Source organism: Macrosteles quadrilineatus, unplaced genomic scaffold, assembly GCF_028750875.1.
Source record: "Macrosteles quadrilineatus isolate MER2022 unplaced genomic scaffold, UCM_ALF_1.0 Scaffold_9__3_contigs__length_116548681, whole genome shotgun sequence".
Lineage (NCBI taxonomy): Eukaryota > Metazoa > Arthropoda > Insecta > Hemiptera > Cicadellidae > Macrosteles > Macrosteles quadrilineatus.
The window spans coordinates 20,910,538-20,937,380 of NW_026542602.1; the positions used below are offsets into that span (position 1 = coordinate 20,910,538).

General features: G+C 36.1%; 1 protein-coding gene across 3 annotated transcripts in view; it reads right to left on the reverse strand.

The window, feature by feature from the left end:
• LOC129002133 (uncharacterized) overlaps positions 1 to 26,843 on the reverse strand; it is a 123,682-nt gene that overhangs the window by 56,515 nt on the left and 40,324 nt on the right. For all 3 annotated transcript variants that reach the window (XM_054429733.1, XM_054429732.1, XM_054429731.1), the window contains exons 2-3: positions 23,761 to 23,793; positions 3,602 to 3,656 (exon numbers count right to left, since the gene is read on the reverse strand). The gene's annotated coding sequence lies outside the window, so the exon portion shown is untranslated. The remainder of the gene's footprint in view (positions 1 to 3,601; positions 3,657 to 23,760; positions 23,794 to 26,843) is intronic.

Here is a 26,843-nt window from a genome sequence, read left to right on the forward strand (position 1 = left end):
CAAATTAACTATGAATATCACTACACCGTGAAATCATGGTGATTTGTTTTTACAGATCCGATAAGGACACATTTCTATATTGAGAAACTACACTAAAATTTAACTGCATGAAGTTTTTAGCAACTTCTAATGTAACACTTATTTTATCTATTAGAGATGTTGTATCCTTCGCTCAGGAATGTTTTCACAAACTACTGATTAAACCTATTTTTACAAGAACCAGATATATAAAGCTTATTTGTTGACCTTTCAAATATTTTTTTTTTCAATTTTTTCTTTGCGATTCCTGAGTTCAATGGATCAGGTAGAACATTTTTAGGCGCCGAAGAAGTAAGTAGAAACTGAATTTGCTTGTAGAAATGTTTATTGGCAGTAGCAGTGGAGAAGTAGAAAGTAGAAAACTGTAAGCAAATATTTATAGCTGGTCAACAGTCGGACGTTCTGGGTGAAGTGTGACGTCTATGTTTAGAATTCCACGGATCGTCCAGTAGACCAACGTCAAATTGGAGACGCCTCGTACTTCCTTATGAGATGACAAGAGTATGAGGGATTCCCAGTGCAAATAAGGACTAAGGAATCGAATTGGAGGTTAAAATAGTTTTTAAGTGAATTTTACAATGCATTTTTCGATTTCCAAATGAGTTCAGTATAAAATGTGGTGACCAAAAGTGGCCTAAAATTAAAATTCACATACATTTGATTACGTAAAGTGGGTCGAATCCACCATCCTCGCACCAAAGTGTATATCACATCACATATATGATAAAGATAGAATACATATGGAACTGAATTAAAAACCAGGCGCCAGACTAGATATACAGGGTGATTGATATAAGTGTGCCAGCCGTTTTATTCGAAAACTATAAGAGATATCAAAAAACGTTAAACGGTAAGTGCCTTGGATTTTTTATTTAAAAAATTATAGTCGAGTCAAAAAAATTATTTTAGCCGCCATTTTTCCAATATGGCCGCCAACTTTGATTTTTATTATAAAACACCCTGTATTTTATAATGTATTTCGGTAGAAAAAGTAATTTTAAGACGATTTTATTCTTGTGATTTTTTTCATAAACCTAACCGTTTTAAAGATAATATTGGTTAAAGTTTTGAAATTTCTGCATGAGAAAGAGTTTCGAAGCAAGCATGCCAGCTGTTTTGCTCGAAAACCATTCAAAATTTCACAACTTAAACCATTATTATCTTTGAAACGGTTAGGTTTATGAAAGAAATCACAAGAATAAAATTGTCTTAAAATTACCTTTTCTACCAGAATACATCATAAAATACAGGGTGTTCCATAAGAAAAATCAAAGTTGGCGGCCATATTGGAAAAATGGCGGCTAAAATAATTTTTTTGACTTGACTATAATTTTTTTTATAAAAAATCCAAGGCACTTACCATTTAACTTTTTTTTATATCTCCTATAGTTTTCGAATAAAACGGCTGGCACACTTATATCAATCACCCTGTAGAGCTTGGACGACAACCTCTTGAAGTTAAGTTAGACTTCCGTCTGGACCACAAGTGTTTAAGAGCATCTAAATGTAAAATTTATGTAAGATGATGGCATTCCTAACATAACATCAATACAAGTTGTCAACTGTAAAGTTAACTTACTCGTATTCTTATAATCGCTTTTGCAAATAATGGGTTTAAATTACGGCTAACATAAAACAGAGGGACTATTAGATCTGCAAATAATAATTTTGCTTTTCCATATTTACTACTCATATTATTTAATATTATTACTCTTATAGTACTGTGTACAATGTTGTGAACTGAAATTTAGCTTTTTAGTACAAATGTGAGTAACATGAACTTATCAAGCAATAAAGGAATTTGATAACTTACTTTTTCAAGATTTTTAAAACTTACTTTTTACGATAACAAATTCAAATATATTTGTTGATTTCCAACAAACCTTATCAGCTTTCCAGACAAATGATAACTGACGGACTCACCTTCCTTCAGCAAAGCTCTACCTCCATACAATCTACTGTCTACTCCACAGTATAAGCTATGATAATCCTTGTCAAGTACGCTCGCCAAAAGCGTCGCATCAACTTTCAATATTAATGTCCTCCCTGGCAGCCAAGTAGCCAAGTACGGTAGAAAGCAAGGTTTAAAGCCTCGTTGGAAAGTGTTCGCTCAAATTCTCAGGGCACGCTCGCAAAAATTAACAAGCGCTCGCAGAACACGAGAACTGGTAATGGCTGTTTGAGGAAAGTTCTCACAACAATCGCATGTAACAATTCGAGAACGCTGGTTGTTTTATAAACTGTGTTGTTGGTTTGTAGCGTTGGCCTTGACTTTCAACTTCCTAGTTCCGATTTTGTGTTCATTCTGGGAACGGTTTGGGTTGTGACGTTGGTGGGGTTCGACAGTGATATTGCTAAACAATGGAACTTGTAAATAGAAAACTTTCCTTTAAACATGTTGATATGAAAAAATTGTAAACTCGAGAAAGGTATTTTGGAATTTGTCCATTGCTATTTCATTTTCCAAATGAAAATGATAAATTTATCTAAGGATCAAGAGCAATTAAACCGCTGAGCCAAAGTACTAAAATTTACAGTAAGGAACCCAACGATCACAGAAGGAACCATTATCCTTGTCCATTTTATAGTAAAAATGGTCCAATAAGGGTGATACAGTACTTGGTAAAGAAATATAGTTTTTACAAAACTTTCACCATAATCTTCATTCTCAAAGGTAGCCTATAGTGTGAATTACTGAAACTTAATAAATTAGTAAATGATTCTTTGGTATGTATTAATACTAATTTCATGCTTTAACTTGTGAGGGAGTGAAAGAAATGGTTGCTGTTCCAAGAGAATGTTTCTATGGTGGTTCTTTCTCCTCTGTAACAAACCAATAAAAACAATCATACGAAGATTTTGATATACGTATTCATTGGGAATTGATTTTTACTCCATCTAGCATACAATTTTCTACAATTTATTCCCAGAAATGGATATTTCCATTCAACATTTTGTTTCTATTCGTCCTTCTTTTGTCTTTAATGTATTATCTTTGCAGCCACCTCAATCCCACAGAACCTTATCAACATTGCTATCTAGATCTGGAAATTAAAGCCCAGTTGTATGCTCAAGGCGAGGCTCAGGGTTCTAGCTGGAGTTTACCAAATGTTATCAGGGTCGAGGCGTCTCTTATCTATTATCTAGAGTGTCTGTCCGTCTGTCTGTCACTCGGAACACATCCTGCTTTATAAAACTTCCATGACCGGCCGTAGTGGTTTAAATGTCTACAATTTCATCAGTCGAGGTTTACTGTAGTTTAATATGATATATGAACCGTCTTAGTCGAATCGAAAGCAATACAAAGTTGAAGATAGTTGTAGAAATAAGTTTATCCGGTATATAACAGTATTGCTAAAACCTACTAGTACAGAACGGATGTCTGTTACAAATATTTAAAAAACAGTACGATGGATGACAGTTTTGACCTAGTGTAATAAAGGTAATATATTACTCCAAATTTTTATTGTACACAAATTTAATATGTCTTTTTTCAACCAAACGTCCTTTGAGAGTATTATTATAATAGTGATTGGAATTGAAATTACGTGAAATTACTCACCGTTCAAAACGTAGATGGACTGCTAACTGCTACGTGAATGTAGTAAGTGCCGCTCCTGAAAAAATCAAACAATTAAATTATTTAAATATTCTTGATAATATCAACGACACAGAAATGTCGAAAGAATCAAGAAAATATCATCTGGGAGAGATTGTGTATTTATGGTTTAATTTACTTTTTACTTTTAATGATTTACGTTCAAATAAAACAGTAAATGAAAGATATAATTATGTGTTACGTCATACTGTTGCTTCATCAATTCTTCTCATGCCTTCATGATCCTTCTCATACATAATATTATCTACTTGTTGTACATTATTTTATTTTAAAGGCATTTTTAAACAAGAACAACAAAGATACGAGTTTCATTAAAATCAATAACATGAATGACGCATCAGAGAGCGAGTGCCAAAGCACAAAGAAACTCCTGAACACACAAGTTCAAACTACACAACAACAAATGTAAATTTTCAACGCATCTGCTATTCTAAAGAAGATGTTTGTCCAAAAACAGCTGATGGCTCAATAATTAACCTGTCAAAGACCTCTAAAGATCAACGCTGAGCAGAGCCAGCGTTTTAAAGGTGTTTGACCTCCGCGGAGTGGGCGAACCACGCAAATTGTTGCGTTTAGTTCTAGTATTGACCTTTGCTATGCCACTTAAGTTAGTTTGGATAGTGTACAATCTTTAAAAATTCAATTATAATACAAACCAACTTTTAAAAGTGTTATTTTGATGTCTATATGTGTTTCAGGAACTTTGAGTGACAATAGAAAGAGTCAGACAACAAGTATCAGCAAAATTTAAAACAGGGGGGCCTCCGATCAGAAGTCAGAAGTCAGTACAACAATTTCCCCTCCAGAATAAAGATGTTCATTGTATCAGCATTTGGAAAGATTTTAAGTAAAACAATGATTGCTGACGTTTTGAATGCGTAGACAACCAGTATTATGAAACTGAGTAATCAGTTACTAAGTTAAGAGAAATTAATCACTTCAAACATTACTGTTCAGAGTATTCAGGGTTAAAAACCGACTGCGGGAATCCCAAAGAACGTGTTGTTTTTGTTCTAGTGTCAACTTTTGCTATTATATGAAATATGTGCAAAATCCAACGTTATCAACAAAAGAAATGGACAATTCATAATGTCCCACCACAATAAATACAATGATCTTGTATCAGCCATGAGAAAATAGATTTCATTGTTGACGCAAGAAATTCTCTGAGATGTTGAAGCAGGAAGGCGGACTATAGTCCTACGCAAGCTGCCAATGACGTCACAAGTGAACCAGTGCAGACACAATGGCGGCAAAACGACAACTTCTGGCGGGAAGAGGAAAAGAATGCCAGTGTCAAGGTATACATTACAGACGTAAATCTCTTATCCGTGACTTGGAAAACAATCAATGTCCCTACACATTGTGGAAATGTAGTAAAGTCGATCGAAATTTCGCAGGATGGGAAAATCGATGACGCAATCTTTACTGAATGGTGCAGTTTTTACTGAATAGCGTGTCTTTTCATACTGAAGGTAGGCTAATGACGGGTTAATTGTGTTAGGACAAACAACTGGGGTTTCAAAAAATGCGAACCAATTTACGTATGAAGACTCGCTACCGCAAAAATTACTTCAATCTCCCCCAAGCATTGAAAGACTGGCGAGAGATGGACCAGACTTTCCGATTGAAGCCAGAGGCGAATCATCAAAGTATGGGTTCAGTCTCAAAATGGTTGGAGCAAATTTATAAAGCGTTTCCCTGAAAATGGCGGATTCATCACAGATACGGAGGTCTTATTTAAGACAAAAATAAACACAGAGAGAAGTTTAAATAAAATAAATTTATCAATTTACAAGAATAATAGAATAATTTACAAGAACATAGACTAGTTGACAGTTAATACAATTTCTACCCATTATTTTTCATTAATGAAAATCAATTGACAATTTTCCACGTCGTTTGTACGAAACAATCACATTAGTTAAATAATTTACAATGAAAGACCCAAAATAAACGGTGATTAGGCATTTTTTTATTTATTTTTATTTAAAAAGTTAGTTTATATTCCAACAATATAATGACTATTAATGGGTAATAATAAAAAATAAAACAAATATTTAAAAGTATGCCCAAAAATTTGTTTGTCTAGACTTAGTTTTTTTTATTGCGTAGTTCAAACTTTCAACTGAAGACTAACAACTTTTGATTATCCTTTGTGTGGAGAATCAGAAGCTAGAATTAGTTGGTTTGGGAATACTGCAAATTGTGTTGAGAGTGTTGAGGGTTATAGAAAAAATGTTTTAAATTTACCATTATATAAAATTAAATTATTTCGAAGGGATTTCGAGTAAACAGCCGCTTTTGAAGACACAAATTTACTCAAAGTGAACGAACCACACACACGTTGTGCCAATTTTCAAACAAACTACCAACAATAAATTTGCATACACACTTTACACTTCCATAAAACGATCACACTACATTTTACTCCCAAGAGAAACCGAGCCGTTAACATCTCGGCTACCTTCACTTTCTGTGAGAGCTGAGAGCACGGTATGACGTGTGAAATAAAAATTCGGCGGCATTTCCCTTTAATGGGAATCTGGGATCTGACAATCCATATCGTGATCAAATCTTGGAGGCCTCTCACTTGGATCGTGACTCCAGCAGCAAGAATATAACTCTGATAATGACAAGCAGAGGCCGCTTTGCACCTGAGAGGCCTGGATAGCATCAACAGCTCTTCGGCTCGTTTCACATCTACCCGGCTTCTACCCGGCATGCCGTTAACCCGACTTCTAGCCGGCACCGGCACGAGTGCACCTTTCACATTACGCCGACACCGGCACTCCGGCAGTTGTACTCCAGCTTGTGAAACTTGTGTGTCGTAGGGATGGAAATAGAACGTAATAGAGCAATTGTAATGTTAGGTACTTTGAAATAACTTTATTGCAATTGTATTTATATTTGATTTTTTTTTATTCAGTTTGAATTTGAGTAAAATTTAATTCAATGTTATGTAATAAAATAAAATCTAAAAATCTAAAAAATAAATTGAGTAAAAATTCTATTTCATTCAAATAATTCTGCTCTTGAACTAAATTAATAAGTAGTTCATGGTCTATTGATGGACATGACCAAAACTTTGCGAACAAATACCCAAAATTAATACACATTAACTACAAAGAACTGAACTAAAAGCCTTCTTGGTGCATCCGACAGACGGCAGGTGCCGGTTGTATGTGAACAGTCGCATTGGGCCGCTATACCCACTACTCCAGCCGGCTTGTTTACCCGGCACCGGCAGCCGGCCTTCGCCGAGGGGGCAGCCGGCATCCCTCGACTAGTACCCGGCAGCCGGGCAAGTGATTAACCGGTCACGACACATGCCGTGCATGTGTGAACGGTGCCATATACTTCTTCACCCCATTGCCGGTTAAACGACACCCGGCACCCGGCAGCCGGGTAGATGTGAAACAGGCCTTCCGGTGTTCACCTCAAGACTACTGTCGAAGGGAGAGGATAGTGTAAAGTAGAACAGAGTCTTGGAAATCTAACGTTGTTGTATCTTGTGGTTGTGTCTTGTTTGGGAACTGGTCCATGAGTAAAATTCATTAGATTTTTTGAGGAAATTAAGAACTGCTGAATGCAAATCAGCTCTTTCTTTAAAGAAATCACAAGGCCTGCAGCAAAAGTCAAATATGCCTACTGTAGATGGTTTCCAAATAGCTGAAGTTTTCTAGTCCCCTTTTCTAGTAGAGAGTTTGAAAAATAAATTCTATTAAAACTCAACTGAAATATACAGAATGTTTTCAAAGTCTATACAGCCTGTTCACATGAAGATATACCACTATAACAAAATCAACATAACTTAGAATGCATTTGATATATGTAAGCACTGTAAGGCTCCAAGCTGTTTAAGGATCATGTATATTTCATTTAACGAACATTCGAGCAACATTTTAAGTTTTCAAATACGTCTATTATCTCTAGACGATTGTAATTTCATCAGTCAGTCAAAATCCAACAAAATTGTTTTAGTGGAGAACAAGTTTAATGAGAAAATGAAAGGAAACCCAAATTAAGAATATCCAAGTTTTATCAGTATGATTTGTAGAAGGCAGAACTCATTAGAGAAATCGACATTTCCGTTTGACCACAACATAACCCTGCAGTTCAGATTCTTCACGGGACATTAGTTTTGATATTGTATTGGCCTGAGCGGTTTTCTCCTAGAGCACCTTGAGTAAGGTCGGATCAGAGTCTGCGATCTTTGGATGGATGGAGTTATTTCGACCCTCTACTTTCTCGCCTGATCCTAATGCACTTCTAGTGTCAACACTTTCCAAAGTTATGGCTATATATAGTCTGCCAATCGTCGGAACCACACCGCAACCTTTGCATTGCACTTTTCTCTGATGAATCTAATTGCCAACCCCCGAACTTTCTATAACCGCGCCGTCGAAAAGGCTTTCGTTAGAGGTCTACTTTGCAGTTGATAATTATGGCTAATGCAGGGATTTAATGGGTTCTTGTTAGGTAATGCAGCAAGTCTGTATTGCACAGGTGGGATTGAAATGAAGAAGTTTCTTTTGAGATTGGATTTGATAGGATTAGAGGTAATGCTACCCGATTAACGGCATAATCTTTTCCTCCGGTTTACTTTTCTCTATGTAGACTTGAGTGCAGTATCTGTTTTTATTCGGTGATATTGACGCGTACTTAAACAATTAGTCTGGATCAACATAATAATTTAAAGCTACGGATTAATAAGCCTACTTAAGCCTGTTATTTGGATACTAAGTTTATTTAGTTTTATCTCCCTCAAACTTCCTGTTGCGGAAGTTTATGATTTGTATTTTAATTTGTGTATTTTAAAATACAGAATGAAGATAGAGACAATAAGGTATGTCTTCGCTCTTTTTTGCGTTTAAACCCAGACAAAACGGTTAAGTGGCCGTCAAAAACGTAGCCCTGTGTCAAACCTACAGTTGTTTGTATTGCCACTACGCAGAGGGCAAGTAAACTCGGTTGCATATCTTAATACTTAATACTTTTCAATAAAATCTAACATCGAGCACCCATTCTGTCAATTTCTCAATTAACAACTTGAATCAGAACACTGTATTTTTTTAACTCAACCTGTCTTAACATTAATTATGTGATTAGTAGTATCCATCTTCCCCAACACAGTCATAAAAGACAAACGCCCCAACCACGCTATTTTCTTCTACGACACCCAATACGAATACACTGTAATATTATTACCAACACAGACCTTTGTCAGCTGTTACAGGAGCTCGCCTACCACGGGTGTGTCCGGAGTTGAACGCAGGGTGTCAAGGGTCACGGCCCGCGCCCATAAATTTGACTCCACATCGGTACTTGAGTCCCTGTAAACACTTCTGAGACCGAACCCTAGCGACAAGGTTCCCACGACAGATGTAACATAATTTCCACTCGTCATCCGAAAGTCTTAGCTCTAGTGTTGTTGAAAGTTAAGCAACTTAGCTTATGGTCTGGCTATGAAGAAAAGAACGAAATATCGTTAAGGATGTGTGATCTTTAACATAACAGTTTTTCTTGCCTTCGAAAATCCATCCTAATTCATAATGTTAGGTTTTAAAAATTTTGTATAGGGGGGTTTGCAACACCAAGTCGAGAAGTTATAATAATGTAAATGGCTATTGGTCGTTGGTGGGTTTCAATATTTAACATCTAGGATACAAGTCCCAAACTACTGGACCAGACAGCTGAGGTTATTCTACAAAGGCAAAACATTTTCAGTAGGCCTATCTTTATTCTTAAAGGATTGTGAGGATTTTCGCATTGCGTTGCAATTAATAAGTTGAGCTCAATGAGGAAAATCAAAAAGCAACTAAGAACACAACTAATTTTTGCACTCGCCAACAAAAGTTCGTCGCTTTCAAGACGAAGAAGTGTAAATGCAGAGGCATCATGTGCTTACTTAGTCCTTCGTCTTGCAAGTGTTGAGTTGGAAACTGAGGTACATCAACTCAAGATGCGATATTACAACCAAGGAAATTTCCGAGGAGAGTGTGCAAAATACGTCATACATGATTCAATTTGGCACACTTTAGCCCGGACGGAAGTCAAGACTGATTTCCTTCTAATAAACAGGTTCTCTCCGACCAAGCGGATATGACTGGACATTACTCAGAGAAGAATGTCCTGGAGAATTTGTTATTAAAAATACCATTTTTGACATTTGTATAGTAAATTTTGGTCTTCTGGTATGGTACTACTTAAATAAGACGTCACAAACCCTTAAGCTGCATTCAATTTCAGAACATAAATAGCCAACGGGTTGGAATTGAACCACTGTAAAACTGCACTGCTGGAAAGTGTCATTTTCTTATCTTATTAAATACAAGGTTTGCCATGTGTAATTGCAAACACAATTAAAGTCAGGATACAGGATATTCTCTATCCCATTAAGTATTTGGGACCGGAATTGAGGTAATGGAATTAAAATACTGTGAAGTTTTGTAGATGCTCGTTTAACCATGTTTGATTTAAAATTATAACAAATAATAAGGTAGCCAATATGTCTATACACTTTTCGGATGAAGTGCTTCATAGTCTCGGCCTGTCCCTGTTAGATAAGATGTCCATACAGATGGGGTGTCCCCTCAGATGAGTCGTATAATCATAGGACTCTAAGCCACCGAGCAGACCATAGAATCAAAAGTAAATTATTCAACTTTACAAAAATCTGGCAGACACATACTTAGTATTATGAGGAATACAAATCGTGCCACAGAGAAGAGAATTGCCGATATTGGACGTTTGTCACGGATACCAGTGCGGCAAAGAATTCAACATTCAAGCGTATCCAAACAAACCCGTTCATCGCTATTACCGATGAAAGAACCACGTCTTCTTATCCCCTCTAATCCGATTTGTCTAACCCAAATCGCTTAACGGAATAGACTATTCTGAATAACGGAACAGGCATAGTCGGGTTACGGATTAGAATGGCAAACACCATTTGTATACTCGTTTTAGGATATTCCAGGAAAATTAGAAACACAAACTTGACTCATTTTAGATACTTTTAAATGATTAGGTTAATTGAGTCAAATCACATACAGTACAAATTTACCGATCAGTACCCATTTACGATGTTTATCGGTTACATAAATCTATCGATTTTTTTACAATATGGTAAACATACAATGGCTATTGATCAAGGCAATTTATTTCAGTCATCATGATCATTGAAAATTAAAAATCTCTTTTGCAAACCAATTGCGTTATGGTAACATTAAATTTATGATGGTTCGAAACTGGACCCAGCTGTGCTTGATCATCAGGCATTTAAAGGTCCCTACCTAAAGAATCAACTGCCTCTATTAAGTTTCAAATCAGCAATCGCATACGACACTCAATAAATTCTTCTCCCTTGTGTGCCAGTGTCGTAGTAAGAATCTAACAAAATGTAAAAAATATTTATTTTAATAAAATTGAAATTTTAACAGATAGCTGTATTATTTTTTCAAGTTTTCATCGCGCAAGCTCGCAGGTAGAAGGAAATGCAGGTGGGTATCGTCCAATTAGTAGACGGGCCGAAGCGGTGGACCAATGGAACACTGGACCGTGGACCGGTTTCCATTCCTCAGTTCCTCAACCTCGCTCGTGACACGACCCTCCTTCTGACTCATCCCAGGAGCCCCAGGCGTCGATGACGCACACGCTGACATTCACCTGGGGACTTTCTAGAGCGGGAAATCTGAATGTTATGAAACACGTCTGGGGATGACACACCCTCCTCAGGCTTCTGGTGACCTTGGAGGCTGCTGGATAACACGGGTATTTGTGTATCTCAACTCCAGAGGCATTGAGGCTTTTTGTGAAGGAAAGGTACCTTCTACTTGTTACTACCGCCAAATCTGTTATTATATATTTACAATCAATGGACCAAAGTTGAACTGTAACTAGGTCTAAAAAGGTAAGGGTTTGATGGGTTTTTGTGAATCAACAACCTACCGGAGTTTAAAGTAGGGAGGTGATTTTTATAAAGTAAAGGATTATATGATTAATTTTGTTATTCCAACAAAAGACAATATTTTTATTGTTTATGAACTGTGATATCTGAAAATGGAGCCCTTCACGTTGAATATTCTACAATGAAAATTCAAATTGTCTTTCGACCAACAGAAGTTAATCTTCTTATGAACATATTAATCGCGCAAATTCTAGGAGTAGTCACACTAAGGTTTTGCAAAAAACTAGAATCGTTTTTGCCGTTGGAATTCTAGAATGTCGTCGGAATAGTTTAAATTGATCTTTTAACATTAATGTTAAAGTAAATGTTGTAAAACGATATGCAGATATGATTAGCCTACAAGTCATCAAAACTAAACTTCCAAAGAAGAATTTTTTAAATACTGTACAATAGTTCATAGTTAAATAGTACGCAAACTCTAGTAGGGATCTCAAAAGTTTGTACTTTTGCCCAAACTTCCTTTGCTGACCTTAATTCAATACTCCAAAAATATCTTTTCCTTAGTGGTTCATAAAAGGCGTTCATATAAATCTAACATTTTACAATTAATTTATTTTTAATTTCATAGAAATGCAAATTCGTAGTCAAACCCCTCTAAGGACTCTATGCAGAAGGAGGAACCATGAGCTTGTATGCAGAATTGGAAGGAAATCCTCTGGACTTCCAAGAGAGAATTGGCTGACGGACGAAGCACGTTTCCTCCGGTAAACCCCAGGTGGTTGGACCAGAGAGGAAAGTCCATTATTCCCTCCATCGACTAAGCCTTCAACGGTATTCAGACGCAGCAGGGAATGTCAGATATCAGGAAATCAGTCTACAGAAACGGGAATACGCTGAGATGACAAAGAACTAGCAGTATGGCAGGAAATATCACTTTGACGAACTGGTTATTTATGACATGTAAAGTGTTTATTTTTCATAACCTGAATCTTTGACTATTAAAACAACTATCAATGTAACAACGGTAATCACATTGAGGCTGGAGCCTATCAAAGTTGCTATGTACACTTTCACACTACATATTATTTTTTTTTTTCAAACCATTAAAGAATGCAAACACTTTATAATCACTGTTGGTCTCAAAGTTCAAAGGAATTATGCAATCACTATCCAAGAGGGATTACTTATATTATTCAATGATTGCGTATTTTATTTAATGCGTAGGTCAAGTGTGCTTTTAAACATTTTGAGATACGTACTATCAATTTCATTGAATATAATAACTCGGACTAAAGTTCGTTATACATCATTATTTTGCTAGCTAATCCCCCTGGTGTGGAGAATCCGACGTTCAATACATCAATCGTTCAACTGTTTCAAACATATAATCCTGTACATTTCCAATACGGTATTTACAATCCACAAGTTTATGTGAAGGTTCAGAGGTCTGCACATGACAACCACACTGGCCTCTCGAGTATACACCCTATATCACTCTCACTTTCACACATTTTTTCCATGGGTGAAAGGACCTCGAGACCAATGGTCCGGAAGCACGATATCCACCTGTACGTCTAGTCTGGGGGTGTGGCAGTCTCCGTGCCGCTCCATAGAAACCCAGGGTGGCCATGGAAAGTGGTCGAGGTTGAGGATGGACGTCCACGTCCCAGGACCGGTCCAAGGGGTCACTGCCCATGACCCAACCAGGAGTAACTTCACTTTCAACTGTGACATGGAGTGAAAACGTTTCATTTACATAAGTAGTTCTCAATCACCCTAATGGATCGGTTGCTCAAGGATGTTGTGATCGAAGTCAGTAAATGAGTCATCTGTTAATCTTGGTGAAGTTTCTCATTTTAACGATGGTTTTGCACAATCAATTTGATTTTCATCTGAATTTTGAACAATCAATATGCCGCCATCGTTTTAGTTAGATTTTTTTCCGATAATTACATGTCGATGTGTAATGAATGTTAAAAATAAATGCTTCTTGGTTTGGAGAATCAGCTTGACTATTGACAATTTAGGCTAATTTGTGTTTTTAAATGTCTTGATGAGTCTAATGGTGGTCTAAAGGTGTGTAGTGTTTCAGACATTAGAGTACTACATCAGGGCCAACTAACAACTGTTCTACACTTTTAAAACAAAACTGAAGTGGTATTGGTAATTGACTATAGACTATTCTTTCCCTACAATTCGAAATATTTACAAGGGAAGCAGAGCATAATAAGTTCGTTCACAGCTATTCACCACCTAATCTTAAATTTAATCCGCATTTAAATTATTCGAAATGTAAAAGCTGTAATATAACTTCAATAACACACCTTAACAATTTTAAAGAACTAAAACTTATGCACTACTACCACTTTAAACCGCTTAACTTAAGTGAAACAAGTGAAACGAGTGAACACGGATCTGCAAACGGAACCGGTAGTGATAAGACGGCAAACACCGATACAAAACTCCCGCCGTTGGCGAAAGCGCGCGCTTTGTTGACAGCAGACGACAGCAAGTGAGAGTGACCTTCGGTAGACGAAGTGGCCAGTAAGTTAAACAACCGGGCGTTACGTATTGAAGTGTAATCGTCCTGGTTTACTTGTAGACCACCCTGCATTGGATTATGGGATGCACCAGGTTATTATCTAGAAAACATGACTTGTTATTACTGCATCACTGGTCGACCCGACTTTTCTATAACCTAGATTTCTTGTCGAGTGTCGCTTAGTATTAAAGTCTGTTATCTAGACTTTCTAATGTCGCCGGCTTTACATCCCTTATTATGAATTCATTAAGGTGATATTGTGGTAGTGTTTCATGGAAATAGAGATTTAAAGAGAGGCTCATTTCAGTGCATGGTGGAGAGAGATCCACCTTTTGAAATGTGTTAATGCAGCTTATATACTTGGTTTCTTCACATATATGTGACTTGCTTGTGCTTGATGAGATTGGAGTTGTATACTGTTATATATTACCATAGATCAAAACGGAAAATTTTCGTTAATGTTTAACACAGACATTAGACTATTATTAAATTTATGTCTTTCAACTTAATATGTAATGTAGCCTAAGTAGCCTATATAAATAAATGAGAAACAGGTTCCGTAGCGTCTTTACGCTACTGTATAAAACTGTAGGCCTACGTGGTAGAATAGTTAAATTTTACTCATTTTAGTACTGTTAAGAGGACCCGTTTTTGTAGGGGACCACATTTTAGCTAAAAGAGGTTACGAAATGATTATGATTTATGGATGGTATAAAATGTAAGATGGAAAACTAAAAGTAATTTTTCCAATAGTCCTTCACCTAGACTCCGGTAATTCAAATTAGCACTATTGCTATCATTTCTAAAAAAAATGTACCAAGAAAATGTCTTTAATTATTTCAAAATTATCATCAAATCTCACAAGGAATTTACACAAATACTAACCTACGGGATTATTCGTCATTGTTTTCAATGAAAACGAAAGTTTTTCTTGCCGGGCACGAAGGAGAAAGTGACGTGGACATTAGGAATTTAAAAACAAAAGAGGTTCTGATATAAACCAGCCAGTTGATAATTAATGTGTGAATGTTGGAGCAACTGAGGGTGAAATGTTGCGACATTCCAGTTACAATGGGCTAAACTCTCAGGCTCTCTCCCATGGTATAACCTAACCAGCAGCTGGAGTATTAGACGTAATGTACACAGAGACGAGAAGAGGTCTTAAAGTACAAGGATGCGTGCTGAATTTGTATGTTTTTCTAAAAAAAAAAAAAATAGAAATATATGACAATTTTAGCAATAGAGGAGGATATACAGGGTGATCCCTAAATGAAGGGCCAAATTTTAAGAAACAGTTATTTTTTTGAAACTTTGCATGTAGGCCTACTTTTCGGTAAAAAAACCTATGTTAGATAAAAAAAACAATTAGGTTGGTCCAATTAAAAAAATTGAAATGGTTACAGAATCGATATCCCGCACAATAAGGCAAACACTATAATCGTGGTTAGCTATAGTTATTCGTATGCAGTAACAGTTGTGCAAATTATTCAAGAAAACTGTTTCCTCTGGATAACTAGCCTACTTGGCAATGCCTATTATTTACATTTCCAAGAACATTAAAATCTTCCTATTTTCTGCGTTTTCTGCCGTATGCCAAGTCGCAAAATCAAGTTAAGTTAAAATTATAACAGTATTTATAAAGAAAAATTAAAAAATGAAGGCAATTAATTAGAAGACGGTGCCATTATGTGTTTACTGCTTTTATTTCTACTTCTGCCATTGATTTTAAAAACATTGCTCAATACTTACTACTGTACTTGCTATATATTACTATTACTAATGTTTTACTAATAGCTTGTAACCCCATTCATTGTCTGGATAGCAGAGTTGGTTTAGTTCTCGTCTTGTTAAGGTTGTGGTTCGATGCCAATTAGGTTCAATTCTCGACCCAGATGCCATATGTCATTGTGCCATCAGCTAATGATGCTTTATAACAACAAGTACACGTTATTCAGTGACAAGACCAGGGGGAGGGGGGGTTCTTCTTTACAAGAACGTAAAACACACACACACACACAAAACAAATAAAAAAATAGAGTTTAAGTAAAAAATGGTTCAGGAGTTTAAAATGCTCTTGGATTTTGACTTCACAGTATACAGGTTTACGCGCGTAATAATGGTCTGTGGTTCATACAAACATTAGTTTAATACAATATATTACAAAATTAAGTTGTAACAAATCACAATAAAATTTCACTTAAGAAAAAACATACCTAGCGTAATTCTTGTGTATCTATCAATTTATTTTAGTTGATTTGTATCACAGTATAAAGAGACACTGTTCACTCTTTAACCTCACCCAGTAAACCATGATTCATTCAAAATACGTAAGAAAGGAAAATACAGAACCTTAGAGCATCATGCCAAGTTTACACATGAGCTCAGGAAAACCGAGTCATCTCTATGTTGCATATCTTTCCCGATTGTCTGGGAGTATTTGCATACCATTTTCGTTGTAATACTTACCTAGGGCATTACTTTTTAATACTTTAATACTTTTCAATGAAATGGCGACCATTAATAATCAAGATCCTGTAACGGATTGTGTTGGACATTACTAAACGTAAAAACTAGGTATTCTGCACCGCATTGCACTACAAATTACTAAAGTAATTGAAAACTCGTTGTACCAGATACTGTAATAGCAATCTAAATGGAATAAAATATATAATTAGCTACCTACCACAACTAATACATTTCGATAGTCTTGCTAAACTTCACAAATAAACAACAAACATTATTTGATGTTCTGAAAGCTTTAGTTATTCATATTTATACACTATGGGATTGTTGGCATAGTCAAAAGGGGTTTGACATAACGTACATAAAGGCTTCAACTAATAATCTAATGATTTTAGAAGGCCTATGATTTTAGAAACAATAGGCCTAAGTTTTTTATAATTTTTACTACTGTAAAGCGAATGTTGCTAACTCCACTCACGCTATCTTGTACTTGTTATTGATTTCGTGGGTCGATGGCTTTAACGATATGTGTCACACAGAGCCACTGACAGAAAATGCAACATCAGTCTTTTGTATAGACGTATTATGAAATAAATTGGCATAACAAGTATTTTAGTATAAACCACAAGGTTATAAGAACATTTGTAAACGTAGGATTTTAGGTCTTCTGAAAAATAAAACTTTAAGCAATTTGGACATCGAAGATAATACCAATAAAACTGTAAATTTAATAATTTACAATTTATGACCTATGAACTCCCAGCGGTAGGCCTATACATCGATGCTCCCACTACCGGCCTGTTTTGTGCAGGTGCAGGTGTATTATTAGCTAAGTTATTATTACACAGAAGTATTCGCAGTATTATTACACAGAAGATAAACAATGGACAATGCAGGCCAGTAGTACTACACTTATGTTTACAAACCCACATAATCACGGTTATTATCTGGATCCATTCCCGGGGAAAACTGAAAACCTTGTCCACTGTTTATTTGGTTGAATGCGGTTTGATACAAAAAGTTGAACATAGAAGACACGATAAAATAATTAGACCAGTAAGATAAGAGACGTGGTTTGACAAATTTATTTTTAATGTCCCTCCTGCTGTATAATAAGTTTGATTTGATTTTTACGACCCCGGAAACACTCGAGTGCGATAGTACACATTACTACGGAAAGAGTGTTACAGTATTTTGTGATGAGATATAATAGTCTTGTGCCTCGCCAATATCAACTGGTTATTGCTAGGATCAAACTGCCAAAATGTAATCCCCTTGCAGTGTTTACTATACAGTTGACAGATAAATGTGTAGCTTTGTGTTTCGATAACTGACATTGAGTACGAACAAAACCCCTTCGACATATTCCTTCGGCTGGTTCGTATCTGCTCTTTTCAGATTTTCGGCCATGTCTGAAGAACCCACATGAAGATCTTACCAGTGGTATTTTAGCACCATAGCACTCCTTCCTAAACTTCTCGCTTTCAATTGACATGCAGCTGACTGAGGTTGCAGCTTCAAATTGTCTAAGCAATCTAGAATGCGAACGGAATCTAGAATGGATGAGGCAACCAGGGGAGAATCTCCATTGGACACTGTCATAACTAATATTGACAGCTGGAATTACAGTGCCTGTGTTAGCTCTGACCAAATATCTGATCATAAGCATGTGTTTTTTAGACTAGACTTGACCAAATTAAGCCCAAAACCTGAGCAAGTGGTTAAACCTACTAGAACTGTCTCTTTCAGGGTACTTAATGACACGAACACAGACAGGTTTTTGGAGTACTTAACAAATCAGGCCATAGTATGGTATGATGATATATTATCACAAAGTTTTACTTTGACTTTTGACAGCTTCTTTAAAAGCCTTAAAGATATTTTTGACTTTTGCTTTCCTCTTGTCTATAAAACATCCAAATCCAAGCCTATAGGTGTAAGTAGAGGTGTTCCTAAGTCAAAGAACTGGTACACCCCTGAACTTGCCCAGTTTAAGAACTTCATTTTAGCTATTGCTGACTGGTCCAAAAGCATGCCCCACCTACTGCCTGAACTGCGGAGATTGAGAAAGGAGTACCGTACCAGGGTAAAGGAAGCCAAGCAGGTAGCAGTGGCCACTTCCATCTGTGAGTCACCCAATCCCTGTAAGGCTGCGTGGGATCACATACGAAGGTTAAAAGGTCCTACTCCTGACCCACCCAGAGATTTTTCTAGTGCAGATGAATTTAATCATTTTTTTGTAGAGTCTGTTGATGATCTGGTTAAAAACTGTATACCTTCCAGACCAAATGAAACCAATCCTGCTAGCCTTGTTTCTATACCTATTTCCCAAGCTTCCTTCACCTGGCATCCTGTTAGTCCTGAGACTGTAATTAAGATTGTGAAACGTTTTAAAAGCTCAAAGAGTGTAGATTATTATGATATGAATGTTGAGCTCTTAAAGAAAATTGTATATGTCATTGCTCCTATGATAGCTCATTTTGTTAACACATCTTTTGCAAAAGGTGTTTTTCCTGAAACTCTTAAAATTAGCCGAACAGTCCCCATCTACAAAAAGGGCCCAAAAGATGATCTCAAAAGCTATAGACCAATATCTATAATTCCTATCTTTGCCAAGATTTTTGAGGCTATTATGCTTGAGCAGCTGTATACCTACTTTGAGGAGCATAACCTTCTCACCCCTGCTCAATTTGGTTTTAGAAAGGGAAAGTCCACTGTCCAGGAAGTTGACTTCCTTGTACAAACTATTCTGAACGCCTTTGAAGCTAAGAATTCTCTATCTGTAATGATGTGTGATCTGTCTCGTGCGTTCGATTGTGTGTCCCACAATCTTTTACTGTCTAAATTTGAAAAATATGGAGTGAGGGGTAATGCTCTTTCAATCCTCAGATCTTACTTATCTGATAGAACGCAAACTGTCTCTTGGAATGGAAGCAACTCAGGCCAGCTTAATGTTAAGTATGGGGTACCACAGGGCTCTATACTGGGTCCTTTTCTTTTCATTGTTTCAATGAACGATCTATATCTCAGAGTTGCTGGTAATATACTGTTGTATGCTGACGATACTACTCTCTTTTCTGGTGACAGTGATTTCGGCGTTTCCAGGGCTGCAGTCCAGCAGTTGTTGGAAACTGCTTCTGTTTGGTTCAGAGAGAACAAACTGACTCTAAATGAAGCAAAAACTCAAACCATTACATTTAGTCTGTCTAAGAAAAAGCCTAATGCTTTTGATCAGCCTGCCAAGCTGCTGGGCTTTGTACTTGACCCGCAGCTAAATTGGACAAACCATATCGAACAAATTTGTAACAAACTTAGTAGGGTAATATACCTACTCCGACGTCTAAAAGCTGACATGCCCCAGGAGTTTGTACGTCTCGCATATATGGCCTTTTTCCAATCCCACCTACAGTATGGCACTAGACTCTGGGGACATGCGCCTGCTGTAGAAAAAGTTCTGCTTTTGCAAAAAACAGCTGTCAGAGTCCTCTGCGGAGCCCAGCAGCTTGCGCATTGCAAACCCTTGTTAATAGAAAACTGTATAATGTCTGTACATAATGTATATATTTATCAATGTTTATTAGAAATTAAGGCTCAGGAAGACACAATGTGTCTGAACAGTAGTGTACATAGCCATGCAACCAGGAGCTCTTCTAATGTACATAGACATAGGGTTAGGCTAACCAAAACTTTGAATTCTTTTCCTGTTGCAGGTATAGCCTTTTTTAACACCATACCTCTGCAAGTAAGAAGGAAACCTGCAAAAGCTTTTGCTAGGTGTGTTAAGGATTGGTTGGTGGCAAACCCATTTTACTCCTTGCAGGAGTTCTGGAATTCAGATACCCACACAATGAATTAGAAAGAAATAAAGAAAACAAAAATACATACATATATTTATACTACCTAAACCTTGCCTACAGGTATGAGTGTGGTTTTTTTTTTTTTTTTTTTTAAGTTTTCCTTTTTGCTTTTTCTCTGCTTTGTTAATTTTTATATTTTTTTCTCCGCTGCATGTTTTACAGTTTTGTTTTGCAGTTTTTTTTATTTATTTATCTATTATGCATGGTGTGCTCTTTGGACATTTGTATGTGCTCTTTGGACATTGTTATGTGAATCAAGAGGAATGCATCTCTGTTTTGTATTTTAGTTTAGTGTTAGTGACTTGGCCAATTGTTATAAACTGAACGGCTCAATAAATCTTGAATCTTGAATCTTGAACCATTTTCCCTCCAATACCCCCCACCGCTGTTTTGCAGTCGACATCGCAGCGAACGTCCTTGACTTTTGAGGTGGGAAATTCCATCGTTCCAGCGGCGACGGGAGACCCGTTACAGGACAAACACGCACCTTAGTGGTAGTCACAGTGTTGACTTGGTATGGTATTGGGCTGCAGTTTGTAATACAGTAGCGATGTCAGGTCTGGCTTATAAGTGTTTCTAAAAACGGGGTGAAGGTGTGGCTTTGAGGTAAAGAGGTTTCTACATGAGGGTGCAGCTCATTGAGATTTATAATCAACTACAGTAGTGCGATACTGAATAAAATTGTGTTTGATGTGGAAATGAGCAAAAGTAATACAGTATCGCCTTTTATTTTTATCTCCAAGGATACGAGTGTTAAGCTTTCGAGATATTTGACCCATTTGAAACGATATTATGTTTTATAGTCCAGACGCAGGCGTTATTATATCTTCGCCTAAAACGTACCAATCTGCATTGACGTCATATAATTCATAAAGATTATGTTTAATTCAACTGATGTAAAGTACTTTAAGTTTGGGTAAGGTATATCTTACGATGGTACCACCAATCATTGATAAAGTTTGTTTGATTGATAAAGTTTAAACAATTAGTGCTTAGAAAGCTTGCTAATTTAAAACCTACTATAGGCCCACCTCGTAAATTTAAGGTACAAATTAGTTGGGAGCTGACGAATAAAGTGGTAAAGATTATTATTATAGTGGGCTCAAGGACACATAAAGATTCGACAACGATTGATGGGTTTAGCAAAATATGCTGACTCACCATAATCCGGTTTTAAGACTTTTTTATTCAATAGTTTTCTCCCTCTAAAAAAAAATACTTGAATACAACTATTGTATTACAATTCTTACGCATATTTTTTTACAAAATAAAATTATAAATGGATAAATTACCATGAATAGAATGATAAAATATATGGATTAAAGGAAGTATACAATCGCAAAGCTAATCTGTAGTTTAAGTTGACAATATGGCTAAACTGGTTCGGTAACATGTTCACATTCGGTTAATACATTCACACAAGAATTGTTTTACAGATTTTCTGTAACAAAAGTGGCAAAATTGACGGATGCATTTTTTATACTATGGGCAATTTCTGACCGAATTGTGAGTTATGATTCCTATCAGGATCTGGAGAACCGTACAAAAGCAGGTCGACGACGATAATAGCCAAACCAGGACAGTTGGGTTCCGTTACTTAGAGAATGTCGCCCAGTGGCACCATACAGCGGAACCCTGGGAACTTGTCTACACTGCTGTGCAGCACCTTCATAATATAAGTTATAAAATACAGCAAAAATGCCGAATAAATATAAATGTAAAAAGTTACATAATATAAGGTAAGTTGTACAGGAGTACCAAAATACGTTTATCACTCATTGAAATATTGTAAGTGATATGTGAATGTGTTGAAAGGGCTCAATAGCCCACTTCAGGTACTATGCTAAAAAATAATTGTGACTATAAGTAGGAGGCTACGTGCTGTAGGCAATATGTAGTATTTAGTAAAATCCCAAAGATGTCACTTCCATGATATCTTTATAATTTGACCAACGTGTCAATTTTATTTCGTGACTACCCCAATAAATTTATCCTGAATATAAGTACTTTCGGGAGGAGTACTTGACACGTAAAGCTGCAATAGCAATGGCCGGAACACGCATATTGGACCCTATTCAAAAGGTTTAAAAATATATTTTCATACAGAGTTTATTTTTAATTGTTTAGATTTGTTTAGTTAAAATTAGTAGTTAATACATCGATCTACATCGAATCACATTTTTTGTTTATATAACGAAAAAATCACATTTTTGTTTATATGGCTAAAGAAATCTTATATACCGGTAATTTGTAATGGAGCGTTATCTCTCAAGGCGATATGTCACTATTTCATCAAGTTAAATTCTGTAAACGCAATCTTTTTATGGACTTGGACTGTTCATGTCAAATAACAGACATTAACAGCATTTTTGGAATTGACTTCGTCAATTATTGGTATGACACAACAATAACGTAGTGAATATTGTGAATGTTGTTGTGTGTGAATATTGTTTTGTATATTATTGTGAATATTATTTGTTGTTTTTCGGATTTTGTAATTTTGTCTCATAGACACAACATATATTAGCAGGAAAAAATAACAACGACAATAAGGTTGATAGTGTGTAGAAGTTATTTGTTCAAGTTCTTATTATTGCATGACTCGAATTTCATTAATTTAACCTGGCAATGTAGGAAATATCTGCAATAACTAGTTAGTTTTCTATGGTAAAATCATTTAACATTTTAAACGAGCAACTGATTTAAACAAGTTTATAAAATTTCGTTTTGTTTTAGTTTGAAACGATTTGGCGCGGAAACCAGTCCCCTTTTGGAGCCCCTGACACCTCAACACGTCCATCGTCCATTCACGGCATATAACGGCCGTACGTCTGCTACATGCTGATCGCTGTGTCAATCAATCAGAATAAAAATCGGACCGCACAGGTGAAATTGATTTGGCAAGTCATAATAGAGGATCAATATCAAGAAAGGATGTTTAATATGTGTCATGGACTTTGACTATGTAATGAACCACCGATTCCTTTTACCGTCTTAAGGATTTAGCCAACAGTAAAATAAACGTTGTTAATAAAGACACAGTTGGTGTAAATTTACATACTGTTGACTATTCCAACTTTTTAACCGATTCAAACTGAAGTGATAACTTTTTTGAAACTAGCACCAGTGATAGATTAGAGAGGTATACTCTCTTTGACCTATAATTTCAGACTGTAGCCACAGAGAAGTAATAAAATATCACTAATAATATTTATAGGGCCTAATACTTCTTTGTGCAGTAGCGCACACTACATGAGCGTTTCTTTATTGTTCCCTATTTATTTAAAGTTCTCTAAATTACCGTAGATGCATTTCGATAGATACTTACGTCACTTGAGAACTGATTTGGTTAATTCCTCATCTGAAAAAAATACAATTTTGATTAAACAATGATAATTATTGCTATAGGCATAGGGGGGGGGGGTACAATTTGTTAACCGCATTGTTAAAAATCCTTTTATCTAAGCCTTGCAATGTAATCCTCAAATGATCTGCTTCTTCGACCACCAGAGTCAAACACCTCTTCTGTTTTATACATTCGGTATTTCACCCATAAATTATAAAACATTCCTAGGAAGACAGTTCCCACCGAGTCCAGACCACAACAGAGCGAGCCGCGGGACAAGATTGAGTGGAAATCGAATTACACGCGCTCAACAATGGAAGCCTCTGAAAGATAATTAATTCGCTGCGCTCGACGACGCCAACCGCACAGGCTCATGGACCGACCAATATCTACTTGAAAAATGATCATTATGATCTTCTGAAAGTACTGCTAAAATGTGTATAATGGATCAAAGAATCTGTTAAGTTAGGGGTTTATAACTTTGGGTTTCTGTGTAGAAAAATGTACATACGTAGCTTTACAGAAGAACTCAGCATATACAATTATGTACTCCTCTTTCTGTAGAAAAATAATTTTGATTTAGGCAAATCATCATCAAGCCGATCAATTATAAATCAATGTCAATCCGTAGGCATAACCCAGCGATCTCACAAGACCGTGGTACACTCTTATGACTAATGGTTGGTCTCATTTGTCTTATATGGTCGCTGGTTTAACCCATCGAAGTGAATAATACGTTAAACACCAGTCGACCATACTCTAGCTACACATATACTGATACCTGGCCTTTGTACTCAATAAGCTTTCATTTATGTCACAATATCTAAAAAATACGCACAAAATAACCCTACACTGTATCATAGAGAAGTATGCCCACTTCTTCAAAAGAGTAGACAAGTCTACTTTTATTCTGTCATTGTATTGAGATTTTGGTACTGCTATACATTTTTTAGAATCTTCTTTAGTCATATATATTTGTTTGTGTCAGTTGAAAAGTTAAAATACATGGATTGTGAGTGGAGGCTAACTTTTGAGTGCAATGTCCAATCTATTGGAATTTTTTTTAATAATGATTTATAAATTCCATATTTACAACTAAAAATAATGTCAACTGGATAAAAAGATACAGTTTTCTTATTCACCTGATGATAATCCCAATATTCAACATGACGATGATTGAACAGAACTTTTGCGATAAAAGGTGAAAAGTAATTGTTGAATGTAGATCTTCTCGTACACAATTTGATGTTGTATTTTGTAAACCCTGATTCATATCAACATTCTACATTCTTCGACCCCCCCCCCTCTAGAGAGGGTGGACGAGGTATTTATACTGGAATGTGAATCGCCCGATCATACTAGTCCATTATGTAATTAGAGGCAATAATGTATCAGCCCCAGGCGTTGTGAACTGAAGTGGCTGATTTAAGTGGTCCCCGTGACTCACAAACATCTGGTAGGCAATATTTTTACTTATTAAGATTAATCACTTGGCGATAAAGAATGACGTTACATCAATAATTAACAAAAATACAATCTCTGGCTTTTAATATATTGTGGAATACAGTGGTTTAGTTCAAACTCAGAAACGACGTTTTGAGGTAGGTGGCGATTTATAGTTTAGTAATTACTTAGAGCTTGTAAAAGATGTACACAACTATTGGGGTAGGTAAAATAATGTAACTTACACGTACAACTGCTACTTGTATTGCACTCGTGCTGTGTGCTGTGTTTGCCAATTGAGCTTGTAGTGCAACTCATATTTCAATTCTGGGTTGGGTTAGCAAAATCCAGACTTACAAATATGAAGCTACAAATATAGTGAGTAAATTCTTGATCGTTGTTTTACAACTTACCTGTTATATTTTAATAAGTTTAATATTTGTTCCGTCGTAAATTATACAACATTGCAGAGAGAATTAATTGTCAGAAGAAAACGCACAATATTTAAACATGAATGGGTTAAAGGGGAATTTGTATATGATACTTTAATTTAAGCAAAATAATTCAGAACTCTGAATCCTCTTTCTGTCCCCATTTTAACATTTCGTCGCCAAACAATTATGTTGCATAATATGTTGTACAATGAAACACACAGGGTTAATTTACAACGAATTAAAATCTACAATATTAGTAAGATTGGATGGACAGCATCACTTAAATTTTAAATTAGGGCTCTTGATATTCTCATAATGCAAATATCACATTGCATTATTAGGATTTTCGGAAAATGTTATCACCGGCACGTTACAATACATACAGTATTGGATTGCACCAAAATAATTGTCGACATAAGTTTTTTTTTTAATTTATTTGATTTTTTGGTAAGCACCTGAAAAATTTTAAGATTTAAACATAGTATAAACAAAAATATCTCGGGTGCAAACCTCTGTTACGTAAAAATAGTCGGATACTAACGTTTCTAACATTAATCGCTAACATTTCACTAACGTCCGGTTTCAAGTCCTATATTGTGAAACGGGTTGAAAAGCTCAAAGAAAAGATTAGCGTAGAGAAAGTGGCTTGCGAGCACGTAGTAAACAGTTAGAGTTAAGTAGTGCTAATTGTCTATTTGTCTGCCATAAGCTGGGGTCTCCCAGACTAGGCTTGCAGAACTGAACCGCAATATGCAAGGCAGCTTGCGAAACACCCTTTAAACGCTACCAACCTTGGACTAAGGAGATATCATTGCAGATAATTTAGGAATTACAATATTTATCTGAAGTTTAGATTGTTATTTAAATCTTGTGAAATCTTATTTGGTGCTGGTACAAATTGTTCATGAATATAGTGAAACCAGAATGAAAGCGGTCTTGAATAAACGAAAGACAGGAAATAATATACATTATTTATACATAGTTTGGTGACACTATATTTGGTGATTTGAGTAGAGAAAATCGCCCAGCTTCTGTCATGAAGGGTGTATGGTAGTTTCTACAAACTATCCTATGGCTACAAATGATTCGTTAAATATTACACAAGTGATCATGCGTTTTTACATTTAACTATTGGTAGAAGCAGTGATTCCATTTTCATGTTAGCTAGTTTTACAATGTTAAATAGCG